We start from the raw sequence: 25,522 nt of genomic DNA, 5'->3' as shown, positions 1-25,522 counted from the left end.
ATTTGCAAAAACATATTAATGAACTATATTATTAAATATGAGGGCCGTACTTTAAGGAAACATAGACGGGAAAAAGTACAGAGGAAGACCCAAGGATCAACTTCGATGGCAGGCAACGGATGTCCGGGCAAGAATATAGTATGAAGGAATGAAGAGAAGGATTTCAGCTCAAGTTTTGGAGAGCTGCTACAAACCAACGCTCTTGATTGATAATCGGTGATGATGAATATTTAATATCTCCGCTTATAACACCAGGAACATGTATTTATATATTGTTTAATATTAATTTTTCAGTAATTTAGTGGTAACCGAGGGGAAGAGTACAGAATGGAAAATCGTCTTGAAGAGCTCATTTGACTTGACAACGATTCTCCGAACCCGGAATTCAAGATATGCATGTTGAAAAATTGAAACGGACTCCTGCAGAGTGAAGTGGAAGATAAGAAACGCTTTTCTTGCGTTTTCACTGCTGGAGTATCGTCGATGCAGCGCAGTCATTTATTCTCCAGGAAAATTCTGGAAACCCTTCCGTCGTGCACCCGCGAACAAAAACTACAACGGAGCCGTCACGAATCCCATTTCAGTCACGGAAGCAGCGTCGACGAAAAGAAGACAAAAATTACGGATTCGCCCCGCGATTTCAGTGCTAACCCGAGTTTTGGCGACGTCAAAAAAAGTGGAAATTAATTTGGGCACCGGTCCAAGCAGTGATGCACAAATAACAGATGGCGACACACGAGGAGAAGAGGTGACCCACGAAAAGGGCATTAACCCCCCTCCGCTTCCGCTACGGCAGGACTGCCGTCTTCTTTTTCCGCACTCCCGTCTTTCGAACGTCCTTCAGTAGAACTCGCAAACCAACCCCCCCCCCCCCTTCCAATCTCCTATCTCAAAATGCTGCCAAGCAAAGCCGCTGCCGAGGCAGGCTGCCTCACTCCCCTATGTGGGTCAGCGCATCAGAATTCCATAACGTCTGTTTCAATTTCGATTCTAACTCCAGCTGTTGCTTCTCAAATGCCATAAGGGGCCATTCCACGGAAGAGTCCGATATCAAAAGAAATCTACTGATAAGGCCACTCTGGAATGAAGCGCACTGCCGGGATGTTTCTAAGAGACACCAGGGATTGAGCCATAAGAAACTACCTCTCTAGCGATTCTGTGAGTTATCATTAAACTGGCTAAAATAAAAATCACATGGTCACGACGGTAGTGGCAATTTAAACTTTTTTTTTAGAGATCCAGTAAGAAAAATTCATACGAAAATCCACCGGTAGGATTTTGCTTACAATAATGAGTTGAATTATTCACATGGGGATTTATATAGCCAAGTGCTCACGTGCAAATCTATTGTAGGAGGACACATTCGGATCGAGGTGGGACGAAATATATCGTATTGTGCTTTCACGACGAAATTTATCCTCTGTGCAACAGAAGCCGAATGGCATCAGTGTGGTTCACGAGACCCATCTTAACTCCTTAACATTTTGTCTAATATTTTACCCAAGTTAAATAATGTTTACCGACTTGGCCCGGATGCTTTAAATTTTTGACAAAATGGGGTGGGACCTTTAAGAAGTTAATCAGACCGAAATGTTTTGCTACCAAGGACCAAATATACATAAAATGCGTCTTTGTTATTCTAAATTATCGCATTAAAAGTTAGAAGTAATGTATCAAGGAATGCTCGTCGCTGGAGAAGGAATTTAACGATTTCTGGGGGCAAAGTAACCCACAGGACAACCAAAGTCATACCTCCAATCTTTAACAATCCATTCCTCCCACTTTATTAAGTTTTACATGGATGGGAATTAGAAGGAATATTAAGGCGAGACATGAAAAAATAGGGTGTTAACTGGACTGTCTCTTTGCTTCGGAGCATCGTGAACAACGAATGGATTGATTTTTTGCCATGGAATTTTCAGTAAATACGAGCATTACAATTTAATTACGAACATTGTCATAGATAACATTGTTCGACCGCGGTAGGGACCATATTCGGGTCAAAATTAGTTCAGTGTGTATTCACCCCCTGCCACACACCCTAGCGCGTGGATTGCAGGGTAATAAAATATTTGAATATATAAATATCTATCTGAATATTAAAAGTGGCCGTCTATACTTCCAGCATTTCCAGTAAAACGTGAAGGAGGATAAAAAAAATGTGCTCGAGACGCCACTAAAACATGGTTTGAGGTAGGTAGATTGCTGAATTTATAATATCAAGCTTGAAAGGATTCTTGACTTTGAGCAACGAAGCTAATATTCCCGGATTCAACGAATTCGCAGTTTCGTTCCCACATCCACATAATACCCCACATACCGCCGCAGGGGCGTGTGTGCCTAGCGACCCCCTACGTGTAACACTGCAGGAAGAGCAGGGAGACAGGGATTCTTTCGCAACCACAACACGTTGAGGCCGAGATAATTCGTCTAAGGACGGCAACGCGGGAGAAAAATATTCTTTGTACTCGGGAAAGAGGCCTTAGTAAATACTCAAGGTGCACTGGTGAATGAGGGCGAGAGCGAGGAAGCAGAGCCGAAAGGGACGAATACACAAGGGGAGTATGTAGGCGCAGAGGGCTTACGCCGAATAGTTCGCATATTCGCAAGCATGAATAATGACCACGCGCGAGTACATACGTTCACGTCCTCCGAAGAAAAAATGAGCTGGTAAAAACAGAGATAGAGGGAACGGGAAAAACCGAGGAATAAATATGTACTTGAGAGTAAAAATTAAGAAGGACATGGGGCAATTTAATGCCAAATGAGACTGAATGGTAATAGCACCAATCAGGAAGAAACAAATTAGTCATATTCGCATATCTTCGATTTTATACCCAAATATATGGTTTATCATTATATCCTCACAGTATTAAGGAGAGGGAGTGTAGGTTTTTAAGGCCGAAATCCACAATTATTCGTCAAAGACAGGAAGGAGCGGTGATGTCAATCGCTTTAAACCAATTTAAATCCAGAAGACGCGCATTCGTATTGAATTCATTCTTATGATCCTTCGCAAGGATCAATCACGGGGCAAGGTTTGCTACGTAGCACGAGGTCAGTCGCCGTGTGCGTTACGTGTAAGTTTTCCGCGTGCCTCGCGGGAACTGCTTGCGTGACCACCGCGCGACCTTCGCTTTTTTTATTCATCGCACGTGAATTGTCAGGGAAACTGTGCTTTGAAATTAGTTCCTCCCCCCCCCCTACCTCTCTCGGAAAGAGGTCGAATACTGCTCAGCGTCAACTCGAGCGCTAATCCACATAATTGGCGAGAGCCGTTTGTCTACCACTACAAATACTGCGGACCGATTAAAGAAATGGATACGTTACAAGTGATACCTTTCCGGGAAGTTGCATCGATCTCATGGCCTCAACAATCTCTTTTGAAGCGTTAGCGACTGGTTAAGGAGAGCCAAGACTTTGAACATAGGGGGACCTTTTGATCAACGAAGATTGGAGAGCTATTCTTGTTTTTTCATATTTGCTTTCCACATTTAAACGAGTATCATGCCACCATTTTTCACAGTATTAACTCCATCTTTGCAGGGAAATGCAAATCGTCTCTATCGCGATCGGGGTAGTGGGTGTTAACATTTATGAGCAGATTACTACACTGAGGGTAGATACAGAGGAAATATAAGTATCACGAATGAACATCGACAAACTAAACAAACACCTAAACAGGAATTAAGCATGACCAAGCACATAAATGATTCTGTTCCACCTTAACTTCCTCTCTATCTCTCTAGCTAAACACAAGAAATACTCGTAATTATTCAGCATAAACATCGTAACACTCCATAAACTATATTAACCCAATTCTCTACGTTTTACGAAGAAAATATATTAGTTTAATTTGTTTATTTTATCAGTAATTAATTTATGTAACCCTGTGTGACATGTCTGTAGAAAAATGGCCGATGGAAAACATTCTATCGAAGTTAGGACGTTTAATTCTCATGTCATTATGCTTGATTGTTATGTATCGTCGGGCGACTTAGTCCCATTGTGAGCTTGATAATCTTAAGTATTCATAAACAACTCACATTCATGTTTGTTGGTTGATTTAATTCGTATTAATAATCAGATCAAATTTATTTATATATTCCATTTTTCATACCACATATTGTAAAGAAAATGCCAAAAATATCCTACCTATCACAACCTGTCTATAACCGAGGAAAATTTAGCTTTTCTATAGTGGTTAAAGACTAAACTACATACCTCATTGTATTCTACCAGGAGACTGCCATAACGAAGGACCAGTACTGAGAAAACCGACCTCGGATGTTCTCAGTTGTCATCTATTATGGGCATTAAGGCGAAAATGTAATAACCAGAAGATGATAAAGTTTTCGATTTCATTCCGCCCGAGTATACCACAAGGGGTTTTAGTTATAGCACAATCCATCCAGGAAGACTGATGAAATGCAAATTTATTTCTCAATTTCGGCAGCCCGAGACCGCTGTCATTCCGGAATGAATCTGGGGCGCCTACATTAGAATTTAACATTATAACCGCCGCGAAATGTAAGGAGAGAAGCAGAGGCGGAGAAATACGCGGCCGCCAGAAGATTGGTCTGAGACATGTAAGTCACGTAGGCTATGAAATAGGTATACACATCAAGCATATCAAATCTCGAACGATAAATGTTTCAAATCATACGGCTACGCAGCACGAGGTAGCAAATACATACGTACTTGTATAACGATGGGGTAGTAACAGAGGAGCAAGGCAATAAAAATTGTAGAGAGAGGAGGCATAACTAAGCAGAGCGTGTGGGGGAGAGCAACACCTAAGGAATAAATCAGAGGACTGAGGAGAAAGGGGATAGAGCGACCGTAGTCGGCCCATGGTGCCACGGGGTTTAGTGACGGCCGGAAATTGCCTCCGGTGATTACACGGACAGTAAGAAAACATTTCACGAGGAAGGTCAAACACTCAAACACGGTTTCGCAAAGAAACAGCGGGGCGTCTGGCGGAGGATTAATTAATTAATTACGTTGTCACCTAATGCGGAGATGATTCTACCCTTCCGGTTAGTGGGTCCAAACGTAAAGGAAGAAATTTCGTTCGGAACATGTTTAGATAGAAAGAAATAAGGTGGTCTAAATGCGTTCATCACCGTATGAGATGAAGAGCGGCTTATAGCTAAATTAGGATCTTGTATTATGTTTTCTTAGGAGAGACGAAATACTTGCTAGTTGCGTCCACCCAAAATCTACCTTAACCGAAATAGATAATCTATAATGAAAAAAATACGTTCATGCGACGCGTCCGCTTGAAAGTCCATAATTCGGAACGCAGACCGCCATTTTTCCAGCGTAGAACTAACTCGATTCCCTATTAGGGGGAGTTAAACGAACATTAAAATGGTGACATTTGAATGTTTGCAAGCTCAATTTTCATCACCCCAGACAGTCCCACGATTGATGGTCATCAACACTTGTCATTTGCCGTTTCGCCGTCAACCTCCAGTAATCCAATACACGATTAATTTTCGTTTTCCTTTCGGTAGACACATGTCCAACAACAAGCGGGGAATGTCAATGAGATAGCATGTCTAGTTTCTCAACCAGAGTATTTATTCAACTTAATGAAGTGCGGAATCTTAATATGACAAAAAATGTTCAGTTTTGCTCTCGATTTAATCTGAAAAAAAACATGAGCATTTTGAGAACGAGCTTGTTTAGGCAGCTTTGTAATTAAAACGCTAACAAATAAAAATAATTGAAAAATAGTATCATAAAAAATAATTGAGGTACATGACGAATAAAAACGCCGGGATATTTGGAGGTAGCGAGTGGCATAAAAATTTATTTCATCATGTAATGTGTAATAAATTTCCACCGTTTTTTCTCCCCAACATTGCAGAAGTATCTCAATGAATTTGACATTAAACAACTTAAAAAATTAAGCGGAAACGCAAAACAAATACCGAGAAAATGAAGGAAATTGTAGGGTTTAGAAATGCCGTGTTTCAACATCAGGCCATTCACAGAACCTATTAACAGCTTGTTGATATTTTTATAAAAAGATTTGTAGTATTAAAATTATTTAGTTCTTTATTAAGTTTCAATGATTAATTTGTAGTTGCATTGTCCGAAGAATTAATTTAAAGGAAATTTAGATATACCTAAAATTAGGGTATATTTAAATACGTACCAAGGGCTTAGAAAACCATAAAGGCGTCAAATACATCGCCACTTAGGTTGATATCGTACAGGATGACTTGATGAAAATGGCACAAGGTTAAGCAAAAAAATATCAAAATTTAAAGAAAGTTGCAAGTTAATTGAAAACGCATAAGAGGTGGAACTATAATCGTAAAAAGAAATGGCAAGACAAACCCAAAGAAAGTATTTTATGAACAATCAAAACAATACAAAACATCTTACACGAGGAATTTTCTTAAACGCAATGAGATATTTTTAAACGTTAGGAATGTTTTACTTCGAATACATTCGCGTTATTACGGCAGGTGACTATAAAATCAAATGAAAATTATGACTGTGATAGCATCAAAATTTTTTCGTGTAACTCCATAATGATTCGTTACAACTACCGAATATCTCGATAGCTATATCGATTTACGATATAGGGTATGAGAAGAAGTCAAAGTCAAGGCGGAAATTAGCTCTGACACCCAACAACCACAGACCCTTTCTCAGGAATAGCGAGTCAAATGTCAACCCCAAGGAAAAAATATTTTGCAATCAATCAAAGCCCTATTCGCATTTCTCCGAAAACAAAATCTCGGATCTGAATATTTCCAAACAAGACACAGGCCTGGATGCCATGAGACAGAATAAAAATTACTCTCATATTCTATGCAAGAAAAATTAAACCATGCATTGAAATGGTGAATGGACAAAAATGCTGATATTAACATTTTAACACCCAAATTTCCAAACGAATGAAGTCCACTTAGTCGTGTAATTAAAACGTGCCTTTTATCATAAATTTTCCTTTGCTACGAAATATCAATAACTTTAAGATATAAAACGTAACATTAATCAGCTGTGAATGTAACAACAACAAATATGCACATTGCCAATTTTTCAGTCCACTGGATTGAAGATACTATAGTTGCTTATTTGAGAGGAAAATATAAATATCCCGAATAACTTAACTACTAAATAATAATTCGCGTATTCATTGAAAAGAATTCATGGCTCGACGAGAGATAATATACACTGGACAGGTTTATTTGCCGGCAAAAGAGCCAGGCATGAATCAAGCATGTGGGAGAACACGGTAATTGGAGGATTAACGGGAAGGCAGTGGAAATGAAGGGCGACCTGAGGTTACAAGAGACCATGAAGGGTGTATGCAGGGAGAACACAAACGCCCGAAGCCTCTGCTCCATTGTTTTCATAATATATCTAGCTCAGATTCACGCATCGTTGACCAACAACAAACTTTCTCAAGTCCAAATGACGCGCGAGGATAACTTCACTCAAATGAATTGTTTGAGAAGCCTTTAAATAGTTCATTATAACAAGGCCGTACCATTTCATTTATACTGATAAGGGTGGAGAAATTAAAAAAATCCAGTCATCACCAGTCCTTTCTTAACTTATCACCCTTGAAAGCAAGCCAATTAGCCTCAATGCTAGTCCCAAGATAAGAGGAAAGATTTTTCAATGGAAAAAGAGGAACAAATGAAACACACATGAGACTCACCAATTTCAAGAATAAAGGAATTTAGTAAACAATAGTCACATCTTCGGGTACATAGAGGTTTATGGCACTATATTCGAATTATTAGTCTGGAATTAAAATTAGTCCGGTGTGTAGTCACCCTCTGCCACACACCCTAGCGGTGGCTTGCATGGTACTAAAATAAGAAAAATAGGAATAGGTGTACAAAAAATGTGATGACTACATGCAGTTTTTGGCGGCGTCAATTATGAACACTACCGATGAAAGTCGGACTGTTTCTCTCTATCCTCGTATTTTCCGAGGCAATACTTTACCTCAGTACCTCAGCGCAAAGAGCCTTCGGCTAGGGTGCACAGAGTATCCGGACAAAAACCCAACAGTATATTTTATTTATTTTTTTATATTTTAGTAACCTACAAGGCACCGCTAAGGTGTGTGGCAGGGGGTGAATACGTCCCTACCCAACTACGAATATGACCCTTCTTCAGTCGGACAGTGTTATTCTGACCCCTTATCGTTCGTGGAAAAAATGACGTCTTAAATCTATCTGTTCTACACTTAAATCTCTCTAATTTTATCGACACGATCTCTCCGACCTTAGTACAATGGAGGATACCCTGAGCCAAACGCGAGAGTTTTTTCTTGGAAATAGAGTATTTTCTGTAAACTGTGAAACCACGAATGGAACAGGGAAAGGAAAGTGGTCCCTTATCCTTTGAGAATGACTACTTGACTTGATCCGACTTTTGAACTTGTACGCCCAAGAGGTTAAAATTAGCGCAAGATTCATTACTCTTTTACCAATCACATTAACTTAATGCAGATGTATTATTGATAAATATTCAGTGCAGATGTATTGCGGTTGGTTTCATGTGAAATTTATTGAATTCAACCACTATATTCGTTCTATAACATTCACTGGATGGGGAACAATTTTCCTCGTTAGTTTGTAAGACAAAGAAAAAATATTTTTACGCAATGAGTCGCCTAAAGAAAATATTCCTGGCAACAATTGTGTTTTGTGGAAATGCAACTGGTCGGTACTCTAATGGTATCTGGCCACTCGGATGAACTAGGGTTTATAGCCGAACTACCTTTAGCTCTATTGGATGTGTGCTAAATTGCCAATGCCCTCTACTTTCGAGATGATTGAAGCTTAGATTCTTTGGACTGATAAATAGCTGTTTGAGGAAACGCCTTCAAATGGATTAAGTAGGGATACGCAAAGGAAAACGAGGAATGGTGGTGATTTCGTGCGGAAAAACGTAAACGAATTCTTGAAGAGCAACATAAATCCACGGGCAAGCGTCAAACGGGAGACAACGGTAGTTAACGTGGAGAGAAAATGAGAGAAGCATCCGATTGAAACGTAGAAGGCAGAAATACGGCCGTTGCGGACAAGATTGTGTCCCTAGGGTAACACATTACTCGTCCAATACCACGGGAAGAAAGGCAGGCCTCACCGCAGAGGGGCGGACGACACGGGGCTCGGGAATGGAAGGGAGCGCGGAGAGGGAATTAGGGTTAGGGGAGGGAATGCGGCTTAATTGGATTGGCCCCTAAATAGCAGACGCGGGGAATGACGTCATGGCTGAGGACCGATGGGATATCGCTTCGAGGCGAAAAGGTGAGGGATAGTCGGCGAAGGAGAGACTCGAGGGGCGGAGGAAGGAGCGTGAAAGGAGGCACGCGGCGGCGGGACTCGGTGGGTATTAAAGGTTTACCGACGAAAGGTGAAGAGGGGAAGCGAGTAGTGCGACTGAAGGGGGAAGGGAGTGGCGATCCCCTGCATGAGTCACAACCGCCTCGGGGATGGGACGGATCTCGGTGTTGCCGACACTTATTGCCAGACACGATCTAGTATATCCCCTTCATCGCACTGCCTCGACCGAGGCGTTAACACGAAGCCACCCCTAACTGCATGCTCCCAATCAGCGAAGAACGACTCTCAGATTCTCATTGTTATTTCAAAGTTTTGGTCCTCTCCTCTGGTTCTCTTCGGCTTCACCCCCACCGTGTGATATTTCATGTACCAACTTTCTTTGGAAACCGCACGGGAGAAAGGATCGGACCCCCTTACCGCGATGTGGGAATTTCACTCGCCTTCGCGCTTAGTACGAAATGAGCTCTTCCTCGCTTATCAAACCATCCTTCCATTTGATCAGTGTGGCTTTGGGTTTCGATTGACCACGTACAAAGTTTGCATAAAAAGTATCAGTAATGATTTTTTCCTGACCTGTGTGTAAAGTTCATTAAGACCGTCGGTTAAGCGTGCGCATGATCGCCGATCGTATTGGCACTGATAAGATGAAAGTTTACACCATTATCACTGAAAATTTAGCGATGCGAAAGATCTGCGCTAAATTCCTTCCGAAGGTTTTGATGGACGACCAAGAGCAGAGTCGAGGGTCTGCTTGCAAAGACCTTATGCGTCGCCATCGCGAAGATTCCCCAACCTCCTTACAGTCCCGACTTGCCACCAGCACACTATTTCCTAGTCCCAAAGTGAAATTCTTCCTCGTAGGACACCACCACGGGACCTTAAGTGCCGTCAAATAAGCTTGCACGTGTACCCTTAAGAACCTGCCGGAGTCTGCCTATCCGGCAGCCATCGAGTCGTGGAAAAACTGCTGGCAGTGTGTCGACGCTCAAAGGATGTACTTTGAAGAATTTTGAGGCATTGTAGCAATATCTGAAGTGAATCTATTTTTCCGAAACTTTTACCGATACTTCTTATATAAACCAAGTATGCTGATCTCCCCTCAGATGAACGACAAGCACGCCGAAGAAAGTTTACTGTCGGCCAGCTACAGGCTAGCAAAACATTAATAGGTTGTTTATTAAAAAAATGGCAATTATCCACAAAATAATCATGATATTCCATCAAATCACGCATGAAATGTCTCTTTTTATTAAAAGGCAGAGTCTCAAAGCAAACATGAGGCTGAAAATCGTACTTAGGACGAGCTTCGAAGAATTCGTTAGTCTCGCTGGAGAGAGAGATACGAAAGACGGAACAACAGTACTGAATTATCCGCCTATACAACATTTTAATAACATATTAGATTATCAATAAATGGTTCATCCACCCGAGCTGAATTAACCGAAGAGTATAATGACCAATGTTTTCAAAATTGAAATAACTGGAACAAACAAAATGAATTACTCGTAATAAAATTAACGAAAGGCAGTTTTCGGTAGCTTTCTATATCCAAAAACTTAATAATTAACTCCAATGCATACAAATTCGCTGCGGAGGCGAAAGTTCTTTTGCACATATTTTGTTAGTATTTCAATCCTAGGATTAGTTTACTGCAGCACATATCTTTTCATAATACTGTATTTTGAATGCAAGAAAAGGCTGCATATTCTTTTGCACATATTCACAATAAATTTAACGAAGGAAGAATGGGGCAACAAAAACCAAAATTCTATTAGAAAATACTCAAATTTACATTTTGCGAATTTATCGATTAAAGCTCACGTTTCCCGCTTTCGAAAATTCCCCCCCTTCCAATGCTTCAGACATTCATAAGTCTTCCAGTTTGACGTCATTTAGTTCGAAGGAAATATAAAAGAGCGCAATACCACCAACGAAAAACGGGCTTGCAGAATTATTTATGGCAAACGTTGAGAATTTACTATGTTTTACATCTGTAATTTACCAGTTATGATTAAGTTAAGTATCACACGATATTCCTAATGGGTTGCCACATCCGTTACTCATAGGATGAAATGTCTACCAATGGAAGAGAAAACAAACCTACGTGAAATTTAGCATGTAAAAGGGGGTGAAAAATATTTTTACTGGCCTAGTGAATCGTCGAAATATGATACCAATCAACCCGTGCTTAAAATCAGGACCCGAATCATTACACGCCGTTAAGAATCGGAGTAAAACGGAAATTTTTCCCAAAATGAAGGTTTATATATGTCTCCGGGAAATAAACCATATTGTTGGTCGATCATATGACACAAAACGCGACGGAAAAAAAAATGTATTCGATTTTTTTTAGTCTAAATTTTCCAGGATGAAGTTAGAAGGGAAGTTATCTACAAGAAGGGGATGTTATACGGAGAGCAAATTCAAAACTGGATCAAGTCAAGAAGCCGATCCCCAATGAACCATATCAGGACAGAGCTGTGGACGCTCCAATTCTCGGAAACTTCAAGAAATGGAATCATGAGAAAATCAGTCTACCTAGTGGAGAGCTTGCAAAAAACACAAATGGTACAGTCAATAATAAAAGGAGGAAAAAATAGGGATAAAAACGGATGACGGAGGAGAAAGTGCACGAAAATCCCGTGGAGACGTAAGCGATGCAGTGAAGAGCGATTTAGTGAGGGAAGGAGATATATACCACAGAGGAACGAGGGAAAAAACGGCGAACCCGATGGGGGGCACCATCTTCGCATTAGTCATGACCTAACGGTGTACTTAAGCGGACGGACGAAGCTTGAGGACTGTGGACTGTCGCTGGAAGTTGTCCCGAGGGGTTACGGGGAGGAGTCTTGGAGTTGTAAATGGAAGGAGAGAAGGAAGACAAATATGGGGTCCGTGGGACGAAGAACCCGGGGGAGGAAAAGGAACTAACCGATAGCCAATTGGCATTGGCACGCGAAGAGCACAACGGTGCACACATTTGTGCCCTTTTACCATCCCACGCCTCGCGTTCAATTCCATTCCCGTTCCCCTCCCGCCAATCCTCCCGATCCGTACGGAGCGTGATGGACGCGCAAGAAAAAGGCGAAGGGGGAGGGGAGGAGGATGCGCGGAGCTCTGCAATAGGGCACTCATCTCCGGTGAATGGAGGCGCGCACGTTGTTAGGGAGTGCTCGGGGAAATTGTATGCGCTGCTCCGACCGATGGAAGGTCCCGCTGAACGGGGAAGAGTCGACGAGACGTTTACAATTCCCGTTTTCTTTTTTGCCGCCCACGTGAGAAATTGAAGTATTTTTCCTTCGATATAAAAAATCCATTGTCAGTCAATCGTCGACTCCGAAACCACTCGTGAAATGCGGGTGAGGATCTCCCTCAATGATATCTGCCGGGTGAAAGGCGTAAAAAGAGAGTGAAAGCGTTAGGAAATGCAATAACGCAACGTGATGACGGAGTCTATCAATAATACGATCCATGCCAAGCCATCTCGTGTCATAGAAGCTTCCATGACATCGATAAAATACGGAGCCCTCAAGGAGGAGGAAGCAAAGAGCTATTAAGAAGTGAAATGGGAAATGAGAGGAAAAATATGAAGCATTGTGCATCATACACATTTCATTTCTTGAAGAGGAGAGTTGGCATAATATTTGCACGTGATAGCGTATGACATTCAAACCTTGAATGTCAATCGAAATTTCTCGTATAATTTGGCAGGCAAACGATGAAATTAACAACTAAATGGAAAATGTGTCCACAGAAAGAAATTATAAGTTAGATCATGAATAAAGATACTCACCTGCAGTAGAAATAAATAACTGAATCGGTCATAATGCATTATTTTCAGGGTTTGATCGATTCCTTGTCAGGATGTAAGTATTAAGAAGGAGGATAATTTTATTTCCTAATTTATATCTATAGCTCTTGTCTATCTATCTACCAAAATTGGATAGAAACTAGCTATTTTAACAGAATAAGACTTGCAAGTCGGTTCATAGTACACTATCGCAAGATTCAGTCGAAAAATAATTTGAAAAAGCGACATTTTAACATTAAGGTTTTTGAATGTTCAAATAAATTTAAAAGGCTTATTAGTGCCATTGAGGGCAAGGGATGCATACAACACTCCCTGCTGTTTGCACCAACCAAACATTAAAAAAGGGATGAATAAAAAAACCTTAAGTTAGCCAAAGTTTTTAAGAGTACTGCGGAATGACTAGATAGCATTATAGCAGATTCTGTCTGGAGCTCTATAGTATAGCAGATTCTGTCTAGAGCTCAGTAGTTTATTAAGTGATGCATGAAAAGAAGTTTCCAAAGAATTTGAATGCCCTGTGGTATCACTGCCCCCATTCCCTCATTTCCTCTCGAATTAACGTGTCTACGAATTAGGATGCAAGCACGAAATACCAAGAAACAGAGAGAGTGGAGCGGGCGAAAGGCGATGGTTTGGGTGAATTGAAGCTCACCATAAGCTTATACTACACGAAAATTTTGAGAACCCATAAGAAGTCGTTAAGAGCCCGTGCGGTTCCGATACATTTATTATGATATGGGCGGTCGACCACAGAATGGCGTCTCAAAAACTGGATGGGATATGGTCACACGCCCATTGCCATCCCATTAACGAACCACAAGCATTAGTTTGTAATCCCACGAACCGCACGATAAAAGGGAACCTGTTCGCCCAAATACGAGGCGACCGATTCCCTGTAAATGGGGAGGAATTTGGGACCTCCATTTCCCTCCGGTTTCCCCTTACCCACAGAAAGGATGCACTCATTCGTGCCCTCTTGGCAATGCTGCGCGGCACTCGACTGACAGGGAAAACGTTAGAAACCGCTTCGGGGCGAAATTCGGACTGGGGAAAATTATAGTCGGCAACGACCGCCGGAAAGCCATAAGGGCATAGTGTGGGAGCCACAGAAAGTATATTAGCGGTAAGATGAGTCGAGGGAACGGACAAACATTTGACGGAAAGATGTGGGTACTGTAATTACCAAAAGTCTGCATGCAGACATCGGCGGGGCGAGAACTGAGGAAAGGTGAGCACTTGCGCTATGTTGGCGTTAAGTTTTAGTCTGGCAAGCACCTGGGCTACGACAAATGTATATCGCTCTGAAAATCCAAAGTGCCTGCACATAGATTTTTGGTAATGATAGCACATAAGCTTAGTGGCTTCCCTGAACCACAGACACTCAAGCACTCGGGCCATGTGGAGCCGAGTACACTCGAAATGTGCACTCAAGACGAGAAACAAAGAGTTATTTTGAGATCAATTTAAAGGTGAGATAATTTAACATCTACTGCGGTGATTTGGCGGAACGTAAAACGATAATTAAAGAAGTTTCCATTTTCTGACATCCATTTTCTTACATTTATAAAAGAATTACTGTCGAATTTAGAATTTCTGCTTCCCATTTCAGGAATTTGAATCAAATCAAATTCAAGTCCATGTGCAGACTGTCTCAAAGCATTTTACATATTTTCAAAAGTCGTACTTAAAACTAGAAATAAACTCAGAAAACGGCAAAACCAAGTTCGAATCCGAAGTCCAATTCGATGGCCACCATTCCCGATTATAATTTCAGTAAGAGGTTTTTTTAATTATTACCTTGGCATGGATGTGTTGATTTTGCATGTGGTTTAGTTCTCTTTTACGGGTAGTGACCAAACCTCCCCCGTCACACGCCCTTGAGGGGTATTGTGTGGATGTAGATGAAGGATAAGTTGCTCAAAATTATGTTTGCAATTTATTCGAATCTCAAATTCGGAACTGCGGCAGTATGTATAGCTTATTTATAGTCTAGGTCCATTTTATTATTTTGTAAATGACACAAAAATGTCGGGGTAAATACATATTTAAAAGCGTATATTTTCCTTTGCAAGTAATGATGAAACCTCTGCACCATTTTCTGGTACAATACATTTCAAGGCGAGATGCACCACAGTAATGAATTGCATGGCATGATATTTAATAAACTATTCCTCATAAAAGGATGGCAGCATAGGATTAATTCCCAACAGATTTGAAATATCATGTCGCTAAAATCTCCGTCGTTCGTTAACATACTCAGTAATACAGGCATCTGAATTGATTGGTCTTAAAACTTCATTCCACGGCTAAATTATTTCGAGACATGAGCATTTCCTAAGAATTATGAAAGACATTACTTCTGCGATAATGCAATCCTAAACAAAAAATTATTTTCCCCTTAATTTTTTGCTCAAAGGTGACTGCAGAAAGCACTTTCTCCGCATGGATAGGGACTTATTAACAAGTTAAGAGCGGAGTCGCTGAGGCAACCTAATGACGTTTCCCATAGCACGTCCTCTCTAATTGTGAATGCTCGAACAGCGGAACTTCGTTTCGAGACGCTAGGCTGGGAATTCAAAGGGACACCGTTTCCGTCAAGAAACGACGTCATTTCGACCGTTTTGCTTCCATCCCAACACCACTCTCCCATTCTAACCGAGAGACTAGCGCCATGGAAAATAGGTCAGATAACAAAGAGGAAAATGGCACAAATCCACCGAGTGTGGTGGCCTTTTCAAAGGGAAAGAGGACCAGTCGAAAGGGGCAACTTCTTGCTGCCCCCTATCTTGTTCAACATTAAACGGAACCAATCGCAACCCCCCGAAATGAAGACGAAGGCAATCAACTGCAGAGAGTCCTTTTGTCTGGAGAGAAGGAAAATGGATGGGATCAGGGCTTTTATTCCACAGGAGTCGATTCCCGGGCTGCGAATGCTCTTCCCCATCGCCCTCCAATATCACATCCCTTCGCCCCGAGCGAAATGAACAGCAACATCCGCGAGTAATTTAGGCCGTCATTGGTGACTTAATTGGCTCAATTCATTGAGTGATATAACAAGCTGTGCCCCTTGAGAGCATATCCACGACCCCCACAAAAAACACGACTCGCAAGAAAAAATGCAACAATTACTAAGTGTAAAACTCATTCACCTGTGCCGGGATACCGGTCAAGGCGAATGATTTTTACGAGACTGCTGCATTTTAATGCACATTAGCGGATGATTCCGTTTTAACTTACTGTCGCGACATCTCCCGCAGTTCTTGAATAAATCATATCCTTCGAAGAAACTCATTATAAAGCAAAATTCGACGAATTATTCGCAGAGAGAATTCACAATAGAAATGTCATGACGATAAAATGAATCTTCCACAAAATCAAGAACATTATTATCCTATTAAAAAAAATTACCGGTCGCTGACAAGAGGTGCCAAATAGTCCGAAGGAATACAGTTGGCACCAGGTTGTCGAATGGCTCCATTCCCCTAGGGGTCCTGTGAAACTAATTCAGGCGAGAAATTCGCTCGCAAAATCACCAAGCGGAGAAAATGAAGTAGGGATGCAACGAAAAAGGAAGAAATAGATCACTGTTTTTCCATGGTTTTCTGGTGATGAGCTTCCGAAATTTTACGGCGTGACAATTTCCATGGGGCAGGCTTTCCGAAAGCCATTCGGGTTTATTTCCCTTGGCGGAAAGTCTGACGTTGCACACGAATCCAATCCGCACGCATTATCGAAGAAAACGTAATCGCGTGTACCTAAATGGAAATTTTTTGAACTTCGTTAAGAGAACGGAGGATTCGGTGATATTAGCAAAGCTAATGGAATGTTAATGTAATGCAAGACACGAATACTAACTTCAATCCAATGAATAAATAAAGCAAAGAGAAAGACATTTTACGTTAATGCGACACTGTTTTGCTCATCATAATGGTGAAGAATTTAACAAGTTATAACAGTAGGTGTAATGTGACCATAACCAGGGAGATCTTATTACCTCCAGCTTATTTCATTCCGATTTGTCTCTTATAAAATACCGTTCTTCATTATATTCCACGCTCTTTAGCGTTAAGTACGACAGTCATTTTGAGAAAATGTTTTCTTAATACCCGATGCCATTTTACAAGAGAACATGACATTTGTAATTACAACGCTATAAGAATCAAGGATCTTGTGCCAATGTTACAATAACAACAATTTTTAAATACATTTCTCCAAATTTATCTCCGACACATCTGTTCCTTATGAAGAATCGATTACTTCTCTAGTTTTCAAGAATAAATTGCTCGGGTAGCAGGAGGGTATTCCAAGGTTCGATTATGGTAATAAATAGCAGTTTGCTTCCGCTGAGAAAATGGGCCGACAGAAAAACTTATGCATACATTTCGAAAGGAATTGATTCGACGATATGAAATTCCATCGAGATAAAGTGAAATAGTTCGGTTCTCGTTTCGGGAGATAAACATAGAAGAGCGTCCTAAAAATCACAAGCCGCAGTTTGAAAGCGTGCGTGACAAATTTTAAGACTAAAAATACAATTCCATGCCTACCGATGCCCAGTGACTGCCGTTTTTTTTTTGAGGGGCTTCCACATTCCATTCCTGCGGAACCGTAAACTTTCATTTATGATTTGCACATTACGAAATCGTACGAGTTATACTCATACACCCTTAACTGTTCCCTCAGATGTGATCCCGCACCAATGTTCAGCCTGGACTACTGACGTTGCCCCAGAATAGCGACTGATGAGCTCGGAAGGAAAAGAGCGCTGATCCTGCGACGATTCCTCCCTAGTGATTTGGACGAATTCCAATTATTCCAACCATGATTTTGCCCCAATGCGCACATTTGCTCCCTATGGACCGCCATCCACCTCCCTTAAAAAAAACTTGCTTCAAAAATACAAACAAAAATTAGGTCACGAGTTTTCCTTCAGAGCAAAACTCGTCGGGGTTCCGCTAGCGAGCACCTGTAAAAGTTTTCCTCAAACAAGAAGAAGAAGAAGAAAAAACTCTAGGCCTTCCTGTACATGTTGCTTTGTCCGAGGCATAACAATTTTTTTTCTTTTCCTCCAGCTTGCGTGACGTGTTTGGGTATGCCCCTTTTCATAAAGGAGCACATCTTCACGTGACACCTAATGTTTCCCGGAAGAAGGCAATAAAGGGATGGATAAATTGGGGATTGGGGAGGAGAGGGAAAGATGAGAGCGAGGGGGAGATGGTTTGGGGGAGGGGAGAGTCCCAACGAAACGGTTAATCGGAGGAAGCAAGCGTTTCCTCTGCGAACTCAACCCTGTTAGGGTTGGGCAACACAGCGGCGCAACGCCCTGATAACAAAAGCAGAGCGGTGCGAGCCTTCCTCTTTAACAGGTCGATAGAATCCCAATGGTGTGAGTGAACAAGGGGCTGGAGGGATCGAGAGAGACAGTGGGGGAAATTGAGAGGGGTGGGGGAGAGAGGGAGTAGCAGCACGAGAAGGGGAAAATGAGGATGAAGGGCCTTTCTCGGAAATTGGGATGCGGGAGTGACCAAGGCTCCCTCGATAGGCGGTTCGCATAGTCCTACAACCTCCCGACCCATTAAGGTCAGCTCTTGTCTATGTCTTCTCATGTAAATCACTGCGTCTCATCATCCATGATGAACGGGAGCTTAGCAGGACGCTCCCGAGAAGGCTAAATGCCTACGCGATTGCGTGAAGGGGAAGCTACCATTATTACTATCTGAACCAACATCCAGTGTCTTTAAAAAGGGCTGCCAATTTTTGCTCTCGCGGTTGAAACCGCCATCGAAAGAAGTTTGGGCTTAGGAACTCCCTAATCGATATTTTGAAGGAATTTTTAAGGCTCGTAAAAACTCGCATTGTAACAGATAGTAGAAACATTTAGGAATTCGACAGGGAAGTTAATACAGCGACTCCGTCAAGTTTTACTCTATGCACCATTTAGTAGGTCTCTGATCGAATTACTTCCAATTGATAATTAAGTGGAATACTTAATAGTCGCTTCAATCTCCCAGTTATCTGGTTGAAACCCTATTTTCAATACATCTGTCATAAATTTGATGCATCATTTTCAAATCTTAATCATGTAACAGTACATTAACAAGTAATTACATCTCGATTACTGACCCAATAATCTTAATGCTAATTATCGTTGGAAATTCAAAGAATGAATTATAATGGTATTGGTTAATTTATTCCTTTCCTCTTAAAAATTAAGATCGTTATTACTTGGGGAAAATTATCGTATTGTTTTCCACGTGTAACCTCAATATGACATGGCTGTAGCTTGGAAAACCAGTAGGTCGTTAAATAGGTTGAAAATGAAATTAAAGATGCTGATAATTTGTATGCAATTTATTTAATTACGGGACATAAAGATAGAGCACATCTGCGATTCTCCCCTAGTATTAGAATAAGAAAATTATGTCCACTAGAAAAGCAAAAGAATTGCGGCGTATTTTCAAAAGGGTGTTTTAAAGGAAATGAAGTCATAACTTTTTAAAACGGACACTGTCCGAAATAAGAGATTTAAATCGATTGCTCCTCGGGTCACGCGACCTCAACCCTTCATTATGCGTGACCTTGGGAGTGCAACGCTAGTGACAGGAGTGAAACTCTCCCGCCTGGGCCTAACTATTGACACTCTTGATAAATTGTTTCTAGTTTTTCCCCAAGTAGGGGGGGGGGGGGGCGCACAGCAATGGTGGCATTGCTTGCATGAAAAATGAAATGAGACAAGGTTCACTACGAGATCATGAAAATAAACTGGCTCCTTCGTCTCTTATCGCGAAACCATTAAAATATGAAGTAATTATTTATACAGTTCAAAATCGATTTTATTTAAAACGACTGAAATGCCTTTAGATTTGGAATAACTTTCAAATGATCTGGCGGGGCACTTCTTGGAACAGTGATCGCTTGAATGTTAAACAAATGTGAATGAAGTGGAACTTGACATTTTGGAGAAAAAAATAAATTTCTTTCTGCACGATGCGTGACTTACTATTGAGCTTAATGTCACATAAAAAACTTAGTTTTGCATGTGGTGTCATTCTATTTTACGGGTGGGACCCAACACTCCCCACGGCGGCTTGGGGGCCATCATGCAGATGTAGATGAAATAAGCGAAACACAATCCACCTAGTACAGAAAATATGATGGCAGTTTTCAGGAATAAAATAATTCGCCTATCGAATAAATTTTCTCTACTGAATCACCAGCTTAAGTGGGGCGAGTTTTTGGGACTGAATTACGACATAAATTATAGTCCCGACACCTTATCGCTGATCTTTCGAAAACAACTTTTGTCCCTAACAAACTTCGGAAGGAAAGAAAAGTCTCTCGCAACTTATTCAACGAATGGACTTTTTCGGGGATAGATCCGCGGAGCGGAACATGAAAGCACGGGGAATCTCGAGAAAAATCAGAACGTAAAGAAATCTCTTTGCGTCGATATTAGTCAAAGATTGGCAGTGACAAATGAAAGCAATAAATTTATGGTAAATGATCTCTTTATAGACCGCCGAGAAGGAACCAAGAGAAATTAATCGCACTAGTGATTAATGTTAGGCCACCCATGAACGTCTATGGGGTCAATCTTATTAGTCGCTATTCTTATGGCGTAACTAATTGTGCAAATAAACGGAATCGTAAATCTGTCGTTCATCGAATGCTGTGGGTAGTTGCCCTATAAATTTAATTAAGTAAATGGTTTCAATTACTGATTACACAAATAAATTGTTCGGAGAATGCGTAAGTCTTTTGGATAAATAAAGGACAGGGTTGAGACAATATATTCCGGACGACTCTGGAAGGCAGTGCCAACATAGGTATAAGAAAAAGTATTCCATAGAAGAAAGTTTTCCCTTTCCTCCACGGAAGCACTTCACTCACGGGCGAAGTCCAGGAAGGACTGGACAAACTGGCCTTGGGATCCTCCAGAGCCCTCGCCGGTCAACGGTGCGGACGGTGCCCCCTCGCCCCCCTCTCTTGGCTCCGGGTTGAACTTCATCTCCATCGTTGTTTGCCTTTCGGTGCTCCCAAGGAGAACGAACGCACGGGAAAAGGGGAGGTGAGCAAACACCGGGCGACGAGCGAGGAGGAAGCACGCGACTTCTCACGCAACAGCTGGCGGAATCTCCCCGCAAGAGAATCCCTCTTGACCTCCGGCACACACTCGCACACACGCGAAGGGAAAAAACAATAACCCTACCACCCGCTACTCCTAAGAATTTCCACGAAACGGAAAGTTGGGGTCCCAGGAGAGAAGTGTACTATTCTCTTAGGCTCAAGCCAGTTCGCCGTTACCTCGGGGAGATGGAAAGAAAAATATATCAAAATTGACCCGTAATCGAAGTTCGTCGATCCCGAGATTGTTCGAGCGTCTCTCACTCCTGCCCTCCAATCCACCCCAAAACACAAAAACCGTCCAGGGGGGCGATTCCTCCCCCTTCAACAAAAAGACAACTCCTCGGCGACGGATAGGGCTCGGCCCTCGCGACGCCGCCGCGGCGTTACTCCTCCCCCGGCATCGGCCCCGGACTTGGCGGCGTCGCGGGACGAGAGCCCGAAATCCTGAGTCCCCATATCTTCCCCTCGACGACCCGCGAGGCGACTGGAATCTTGCCCGAGTCGATGGAGAAGCGGTGGCGTCGGGAGGGGAGAAATCCCGCTCCCGCCTTCCTTGGGGAGCGAGTAGCGGGAGAACCGTCGCGCGCAAGGGGGCGGGGGAGGGGGGATGTGCGGATGGAAGAAAATCGCGCTTCTGAGGTGGGGAGGGCAGGGAGCGCGCGACGTGAGGGGTTTCAGCGGAGGAGAGAGACGTTCGCTTCTCTCCTGCCCGGCCGGGAGCAGACAACAAACTGGCGGCGGAGGCGGACCACGGCGTGGGGAAAAGCAGGGGGAGGGGAAGGAGGGGTGTAGGGTCGGCGGTGGGTCCCGTGGGGAGAATGGCAGAAGAGCAGCAGCTGACTGGGGCAGATTCCCGCTCCCTCCCTCGCAGAGAGGAAACCTGCGTCGCTATGCAAACAGAAAATCGCGGTGGCTGCGCAGATGCGGCCTGCGAGCCCCTACCGGCGACCACCTCGGCCGCCGCGGCACGGGTATCCAGCCCGGAATGTGGGAGAGGGATTTTTGGGAGGCGAAGGAGAGAGGAGGAGAGGAAGGGTTGGGAGAGGGTCACGGGTGAGTTGGAGGGGGTTAAGGGAGAGGGGAAAGTGAAGGAGGCCTCCGGTGTGGGGAGGAGATCCGAGCGGAGGATCAACCAAGCGAGACACCCCGCCAGCAGGGAGAACGAAAGATCCGAGTGCGACCCCCTTCATCTTTCCTTTTTGTTTGCAACCTTTCGACGATAAACGGACCAACTTCGGTTGCCGCTCCATCACATCCTCGCAGAAAGAGTAACGCTAGCCTACAGGATATTAATTTTAATAATTTCTTATTCATTTACGGAGGCATTAGATATTGAAGTCCTCTTATCATATTTAACCGCTTATATAATACATTGAAAAACTACTCATGCCCGAGGCGGGACTGGTGCCCGTGATCTTCGGGTTCGGAGGCGAGTACAAGGCCTACCGCAGTAACGCGCTGGATGTAGAGGATGAGAGAGAGAATCGAATTCGTCAAAGAGAAAAGAAAACACTGCAAGAAAAGGCGGACGAACAAGATGACGCAGGATAACAATATTAATTCCCTAGCATAACATCATCCTCCATTGATAAGGTCTTTTTGCGCTCCTAAATGCCTCTACTACTCACGTCGAGCCCAGCGAACCCATAAAACTCTCGCTCCAGCATCTTCCGTTATTTAATGAGATATGATGTAATATGGTTACCTCAGTTGACTTAAGAAAAATCATTATAGGATCTAATGATCACCGAAAGTTCATCCCTTGATGCCATTACCTTTTCAGCAGGGAGACCAATTACGAGTGTAATAACCGTATTTTTCCAATACAAAAATCTATTCATGGAACTAGTTCAAACCATAGGTGATACTGTGCGTTGGATAGATATGACCTTCGAACTCGAGTCAGAATCGCTGAATATATTTCACTAGCCGATGCTCCCATTTTCTGAGAGAACAGGATAGAAGAGAAAAGCTAATCCTAGCTGTAGACAGCGCACGTTGAAAACGTTCACTTCCACCTTTATAACGGGAGTCTCCGCAACATTTATCTCCACATCCATTGTTTTCTCACTCAATATTGACTCGAGCTCCCGTTTTTTTTACTCCAGTTCTAAGAAATTGAGAACGGTTATAAAACAAGGGTTACGAGCAAATGCGAGACGTGACGAGGAAATACCAATCCCATGGATCTCTCCTCAACTCAGTAGAACTCACACCATAGCACAAAGCAATCGATAGCATAACCAATAAAAAAAGTAAAGAAACACTTTCAGGAGCTCCCTGAAAAGAACTATTTATGTACCCTTTTCGCTCCCGCAAAAATAACATGGGGTTTGAAGCTAGTTATGGGGAGGACGTAACATGAATCCTTTAGTATGACCGTATAAAAATAAAATGATACGATCGCTCATTGTTTTCCTTATTTCACCTTCATTATCAGGATGAATACGAACCCTAAGAGTAATGTGAAGGTAGGCGTTGCAAAAAAGAGGCACAAGAGAGGAAGGAACGACTTAAAGGGGCGGCAGCGGTGAGACAGATACCGTACAGAAAGCGGGACTGAGGAAGATGAGGGAGGCAGAGAGAAGGGAGTAGAGAGAACTAAGGAGAAGAAGCCTACAGCGGTCGTCGTAAAGAATTGAAAAGGTCCGAAGGGCCTCGGGGCGAGAGTTAGGAGAGGAGGAGGAAGAGGGATGGGTCGCAAGGAAGCTGTGAGAAGGGTTACGAGGCGAACGAGGTGTGAGGAAGCTTTGCAGGGCCAGCGGGAAAAGAACGGACAAGAGAGAGAGACTGAATGTAAATAAAAAAGGGGGCCTCGTCCTCACTTTTAGGGCGAAGGGGGACTGGCTTTAATTGAAATCATTAAGGCTATCGCTTTGAATGAGAGATATCGAAACTTGGAACTCACCATCGCCCACACTCTGACCTTTCCAGTAATTTCATCCTCTCCATCCATCTCTCTCTCTCTTACCACCCACGTAACTTCCCGTCAATCCACCCCCATTCCTATCATCCCGTCCCAAACTTTCGAAAATGATTAAATAACCCCGCGGATGAAAATGCGATTCGGCGACGACCCCTGACGAGTTAATCCTATCCTCTTCCTCCGTGGGCGTTCGGGCTCCCCCCCGAGGGAGTGCCGCCCGCCTCGGATTTGAATACACAAAAAGAGGAGCAGGGCGCACGAGGGGGAGGAGGAGGAGGGGTATATCTCCTCGAGGGAGAGAAGAACGAGGGGGCAAAGTGTTCACAAATCTTTCTTTTCGTCTGGATAGGAGAAGTGAGAAGACCTTTATCGTATTTCGGATCCCATCTTAAAAATTGGAAAAATTGATATCCATACATTGGCAAATTCGGGAGAGGTACTAAAAGAGTGTGGCCACAAGGTAATGAAAAGCGAGAGGAATTGAGGTATATGTGCACGAGTCAGTCGGATTATCTAAATGGGTGATTAATAGTAGTAGTTTTGAGGGGAGGCGACCGACAGCTGAGGTCATTTGCGCCATAGGGGATGGATAGGAAAGGATGAAGGGTGGAGAGAAACCCGGCGTCGGCATTAGCCTACTCTTTACGAAAGGCGCCAAGGGGTCCGCAGTTTAACGTCCCATCCGACGGACGGCGTACTCACTCAAAGTGCCCTCCACAAAGCACCTCAAGGAGGGATCGAGATACCTCTGAAAAATATTCAACACCGCCGGGATTTGAACCCGGGCCCTCTGGGTGGGAAGCCAGTGCGCTAGCCCCCGCACCATCTCGATCCCCTGGGTGATTAATGAAAGGATATCCGTCGAGTCTCGTTTCCGCAAACGGGGTAGGAATTAATCCGGCGACTGCTAGAGCTGCACGTGCTCGGTGGGTCTGGGTAAACGACCTTTTACTCGAACGAACCATCCAAGAGTTGACAAATTTATGCTCCAAGAATGAAAGATGCCACCACATCTATGAATTACTTCCGCAAAAATGTGAAACTATAAAAGAATATCATTGACCAACTGAGGGGTTGCAGTGTGTGCCAAATGTGCGCGGACATACCCTAGAGGACTTGCATTCCATTTTGAACAAATTTATTCCAAACAAAGAAAGAAAATATGCTACGATGTGGATTAAAGAAGAGCCAACATTCTTATAGGATCAGTATTCAAGAGGGTTTCAAGTCCCTCAGGCGGCTAGCATCATTTGCACCTTATATTCGACTCCAGTAAAATCAATGAAGAGCCTAAAATATCCACGCCCAAGACTGGAATCGAAACCGCGA

General features: G+C 42.9%; 1 protein-coding gene across 3 annotated transcripts in view; it reads right to left on the bottom strand.

Moving 5' to 3' along the window:
- spir (spire type actin nucleation factor) overlaps positions 1-25,522 on the bottom strand; it is a 448,013-nt gene that overhangs the window by 23,080 nt on the left and 399,411 nt on the right. The gene's annotated exons all lie outside the window — the stretch shown is intronic.

The sequence above is a fragment of the Hetaerina americana genome, unplaced genomic scaffold (assembly GCF_022747635.1).
Source record: "Hetaerina americana unplaced genomic scaffold, ioHetAmer1.1.p SCAF_5, whole genome shotgun sequence".
Lineage (NCBI taxonomy): Eukaryota > Metazoa > Arthropoda > Insecta > Odonata > Calopterygidae > Hetaerina > Hetaerina americana.
Note: the sequence above shows the minus strand (reverse complement) of the source record. Positions and strands in the feature narration are given on the sequence as shown.